Here is a 5,518-nt window from a genome sequence, read left to right as displayed (position 1 = left end):
TTGAAGCACGCTACTCTGTCTGTACAGGTGATCTTACACAGGATGTGGAAACTCTGAATGTTCAGGGTTCTGGAGGGGGGTGGGGGGGTTGAAACAGGATATGTTGGGAATAACACAAAGCACAAAAAGTGTCACATGATCTGAAGCGGAGGGTTGATTTATTTGGCTTCAGAAGGAATCTGTTGCATGTGGTTTGGAGGAGAGAATATTTTCCCTCTTTGCTCTCTGCGCTCTCAGACACAACACATGGAAACATTTTCTGAGAGGCCATGGGTCTGGGAAATTTTATTTTTTCTCCCTCTTTTCTTTGCTTTTTACACTCCCCCCCCAAAAAAGAAAAAAAATGTGATTGAACAACATACAGCTGCTCACCACATGTGGAACTCTTACTAATGAATTGCGGCAGTGGGCTCAATGACTGCAGCCTTATTAAATATACGGGCGTACCAATCAACTTTTGGAGGTTTTGCGGCAGGTAATACACTCATCATTAAATCCTTTGCAGCCGTGATATATCAATGAACATCCTGCTTACAGGCTCTGTTTCAGTGCGTAATGAATCCACTTCCACTCACATGAGACAGTTGCATGTCTGCTCTATTGTCTGCCATAAATATGCTGGAAGGGTTGGTTAAATATTGATAACACCAATTTTCTGCCTCCTTCTTACCCCACGCACATTTCTCCATCACAGCCACACTAGCCAACACATCCACACGCTCACACATCCCAAACCCCTCCTCCTTTCTCTCCTTCTGTCTCTCAGTTATTTCACCCTCACAGTAACCTTGCTTATGCATATTGCATATGTAAATAAAGCACCCCGCCTCTGAAGTAATTGTGTGCATCTTTCACATAGCAGCATATCTCAGCTAAGGCTTTAAGAGGAAACACAGAGGAAAAGCTGGATTCTCTTTGTTTAATAGTCATTCTTTGTTGTTTTGTCACATCCGCAGAGTAAATAGCTTGAGACTTACTGCAAACTAAAACCTCTCATTCTCAGTTTCTTGTATTAAATAAATAAATCTTTTTTTTTGTTATGTTTTTTGTCTTGTGTTTGGTTTTCAAAATAAGCTCAATGCATTTGTATCATATTAAATGTCTAACTTGTCTTTTGTCATTCCTACTGTGTCGGTTTTCACCCATAACACAAACTTGGGTTCAGTTACCTTTATTCTAATGATTAAAGTTGGAGTTTTTGTGACATGAATGAATTGTTTGTTTAGTTAAAATATGTTCTAAAAGGAGACAAGATTATTTCAGAGAAAAGCATCACTCCATCTCTTTGAATCTTTAAGCACTTGAAAGCCTTACTCCACGTAATTCTTAAACATTTAAAATCTTCATGAAAGTCCTCCTTTTATCATATTTTAAATATGCGGTTTTAAAATCTTGAATAATAAAAGTTTTTACATTGTTTTTTTTCCCCATTATTTATCTATTAGGTTCAAAAGACAAATCTTACCCTTCATATGAGCGTCGCTTTTAAACAGGAGATTTAACAGAATAAAGCTGTCCTCTATTCTTATTCTAAAATGTAATAAAAACAGCCAATCAACGCATAAAAGGTATCTCTTTGTCATATTTTATTTCACTACATCCTCAACCTTGAAATTTTCGGAATTTCATCCAAACCAATTACTTTGAATTTGGGTTTGACAGGAAACTCAATACATGGTTTTAAAAAATGTATTTATTTATTTTCACTAATATAATCTAATATAACACTCCTAAATACAGTCTGATGCAAAAAAAAATTGCCTTGAAAGTCAACTGTTTAGCCAATTACCTCCATTAATATTTAATTCATTCCCAGCGTCAATGTAGGGATCACTTAAATGTACTATTATCAAACAAAAACATCATAAGGACCTAAATAGCTCAATTTTAAAGCAGGCTTGGGTTATACACCAGTATTCCTTTAGCTTTGATGAGTCTTAATCTCTTCCAAGCTGATCCTGGTAGAGTTTCTTGGCAACAAGAAAGCCATTGTTGAGATAATGAGTTGTATATGCATTTAGCACAAGCCATGTGGAAAATGAAGAAGACGCTCTGGTCATAAGAGACCAAAATAGATATTTTTTAAATCTTTTTTCTTTCAAACTGCAGGCAGAATAACAACTTGAGTTGGAAAACTAATCCTGCACATCATTATGAATGCACCATAGTGACAGATGGCACTGGCAGCATCATGCTGTGGAATGGGCTGCATCTTCACATCAAACTGGTCACAGCTGATGGACGGAGCTGAATACGATGGTGGAAGAGAACCGGCATAGAGGTTTAGAAAAGATGTCCCCAGGAAGGCTGAAAACAAATGTCCCACTTTGCAGATCTTTGAAAGCCACTAATATCCGTAGGTCTGTCAAATTAAACACAAAAATATTATTATTTGCAAATAAAAAACTGTTCAAATACCACATCTATTTTTGTAACACACAGCAGAGTAATGGTTACATATGAGCTAAAATCCTTACATTTGCAAAGTGTTGCATAGTTAGAGTATTTAATGCAGAGCTAAAAAAATAACAAATATTTTTATGTTTTATTTCAACATCCATGTAGCATAATCCCAAACATACGACATAAATAGATAAACCATACTATATATTCACTAGGAAGTTAACTAACTAGAAAAAATACCTTACAAAGTATTCATACTATTGAAATGGTTTAGGCTAATTTAGGGGTAAGGACTTTTTTTTTGTTGCAAATTCTTAATAAACTCTAAATTTTAGCATCTTTTTTTTTTTTTATCTCCAAATCTTAGGAAGAAAATTCTAAGTTCAGGAGGAACAAGAGCAGTAACTGAAAAGTGAACCAATCCGTGCAAATGCAGCTGTTCCTACTTCTAAAACATCAGTCAGACTGTTTTTTTATTTACATTTCGATTTCCTGATAAACATTGTGCTATTGTATTTATGGCTCCCTCACTCTGTGCCATGCAAAGAGTAATCTTTACAGAAATATGTACTGAGCATTAATGTGATGATAATTATGCTCATATACAGTGATGGATCTAAACTATCTTTTTTATGGTATAATGACCATGTCACAAACAATTTCTAGTGATTTTTAAACCAGAAATTAGCTGCTCAACTTTATATTTTTCTATATATTTGACATATGAATAAAATTTAACATGATGCTGAAATATACACTATTGCACTATTTAGAACTAAAGTAAAACACAGCAATTATGTTTCAGCAAACTTTTCCATCAGGATTTGAGCCTTGCGCTTTTTGTTTTCCTCTCCTCAGAGGTTCTGACCTATTACCTTTCATCTAAAGGTGAGAGTTTGGGTCAGATGTTTGGCATTTGGAGTCACATGGAGGTGTTCCATTAGGATAATGATCCCAAAAAGGCCTCACAGAGGTTACAGAACAGGCCCCATTTGCCACACTTCAGATCAGAGTTTAGAATTTGACAAAAAGAGAGTCTGGGCAAAAATGTCCCCCTGTGGAAGAGTTTTAGAAGGAAAACTGTTGACGAAAAAAGAACAGAAAGGTTGCCTCGTGGAAGGGAGTGGCAGCCAAGAGGATAGTAGCCTCGTGAGACCATCCTGATCTCGCGATCTTTCAAGATTTCACTCGCTAATCAGTCTGGAGACTCTCCGTTAAAGAAAATTTGGAGCCGTTCACCAATCAAACGTCCAATCAGCGTTGGTTCTGAGGCGGGTTGAGGTGTGACGCAACGAGAAGCGCGACAGTTCAGTCTAAAGAACATGGCGGCTTCAGCCGATGAAACTAGCGTTAGCGTGGCTATCCAGCAAGTTTTATCGGAATTACAGAGTATTTCTTCACTGAAAGAAGAGCAAAACACTGCTCTGGAGGCTTTTCTCAGAGGAAAAGATGTTTTTGCTCTTCTCCCGACTGGTTTCGGCAAGAGTTTGATCTATCAATTGGCTGCTCTTCGTCGTCGCTCTGTTACATCATATGCATCGTTGATCTGATTGGTTTATTTGGCCCGTCTATCACCAACATAGGCCAATCAGCTAACCAGTATTTTCGCCCCTTCCCAAAATTACTTAAACGGAAGGTTTCCAGATGGATATGGGGAGCAAATCCATCTGGTGGAGTCAGGCGAAGAGGTTAGGGCACAGAGCTTGGAATCCTGAGGTTCTGAGGTCCAGCCCCACTTCTACAGACTGCCACTCTGGGTCCCTGAGCAAAAGACCCTTAACCCTACGCCGCGCCCCACAATGGCAGCCCACTGTTACCCAAGGGGTGGTTTTAAATGGAGAGGTAATTTTTTTCCAATGTGAGATCAATAAAGTTTTCTAATTCAATTATTATTACAAATAATCATCTATGTGGCTCAAAAAGAAAGAGAGGGGAAAAAAATTCGGAGAAAAAAAAAAATCATGACCAAAGCGAAAACATGGAGGTGGTGGTAGTGTGACATGCCTGAACTAATGGAACGATTGCTGCTCATGATCATCAGGTATTGACCTCGAGCTTAAGCATACTTGGGTCACGCCATATGACAGGGATCCAAAGCAAACAAACAGGGAGACCTTTCTATCAGTTAAAAAATGTATTGGTCCTTTCATAGTTAGGTCCTGAATCCACACATTACATTTTGCAGTATTAAAACATAAAAATCCTTAACAATGTACAGATCGCAAGAGGATCTTTAACAAATATCACTTAAAAAAAAAAAAAATCATTTACACGTTCAGAGAGGATAATTCTAGAAGTAATGCATTTAGTAATAACCTCACTGACAGAGATGTTTGAGCTTTTAATATTTCCTTTTGGGCAAATGAATGAGAAACCATTGTTGTGGGCTTTTTATTGTGTGCGTAACCTTTTTTATGATATCGCTGAATATTAAGCATAGTTCTGTATGTAAAAGGAAAACACACACTACCTCAGTCTATGTGGTTTATTATGCTGAGCTATTTATTAAAACCTGAAATGTAATAAGATAATTAAATTCAAACTCCTACAGATGTTGCCGTGCCTCTATGATTTCTACATCAATTAACCAGGCTAAAAGTAGTTGTTTGCCAGTCTTTTCAAAAAGTTAGTCATGTAATCCACGAACTACCTAAAAGAAAACAAGTTAAAGTTTCAAGGTTACTTGAAGGTCACATCGTGAGTCAGTTTACCAAAACGCCATATAAAGAAAAGGTCAATGAATAAAAGGCCTGGATGTTTACGGAAAATGGAGGCGTTGAATGACTGCAGTATCTTTTACACGGTATACAAAGAAAGCTCTTAAAATATCCTGCAAAAAAGAAGAAAACGCTCCCTTGAGGAAAAAATCCAGGAGAGGTTTTCGCCACAAGATGGTAATCATTTATTAGCCTCAAAAATATGGGGTTGATTAAACTGTTTGAAAGCATCTGGATGAGCCAGATGAGTCCTTAAACTTTCTCTAAACCTGTGAGTGTTACCTCAAACTGTATTAGAACAATAATTAACAACCTTGTTTTCAAAATGTCCTTAAACAGACATTGGAGAAAAAAAAAACAAATATCTCTAAATTTGTGGTTAAAACATACCAGGTGAA

This window comes from Cyprinodon tularosa, unplaced genomic scaffold (assembly GCF_016077235.1).
Source record: "Cyprinodon tularosa strain WSP-4 unplaced genomic scaffold, ASM1607723v1 ctg240, whole genome shotgun sequence".
In the NCBI taxonomy this organism is placed as follows: domain Eukaryota; kingdom Metazoa; phylum Chordata; class Actinopteri; order Cyprinodontiformes; family Cyprinodontidae; genus Cyprinodon; species Cyprinodon tularosa.
The sequence above is the reverse complement of the archived record's forward strand: the minus strand, read 5'-3'. Positions refer to the sequence as shown.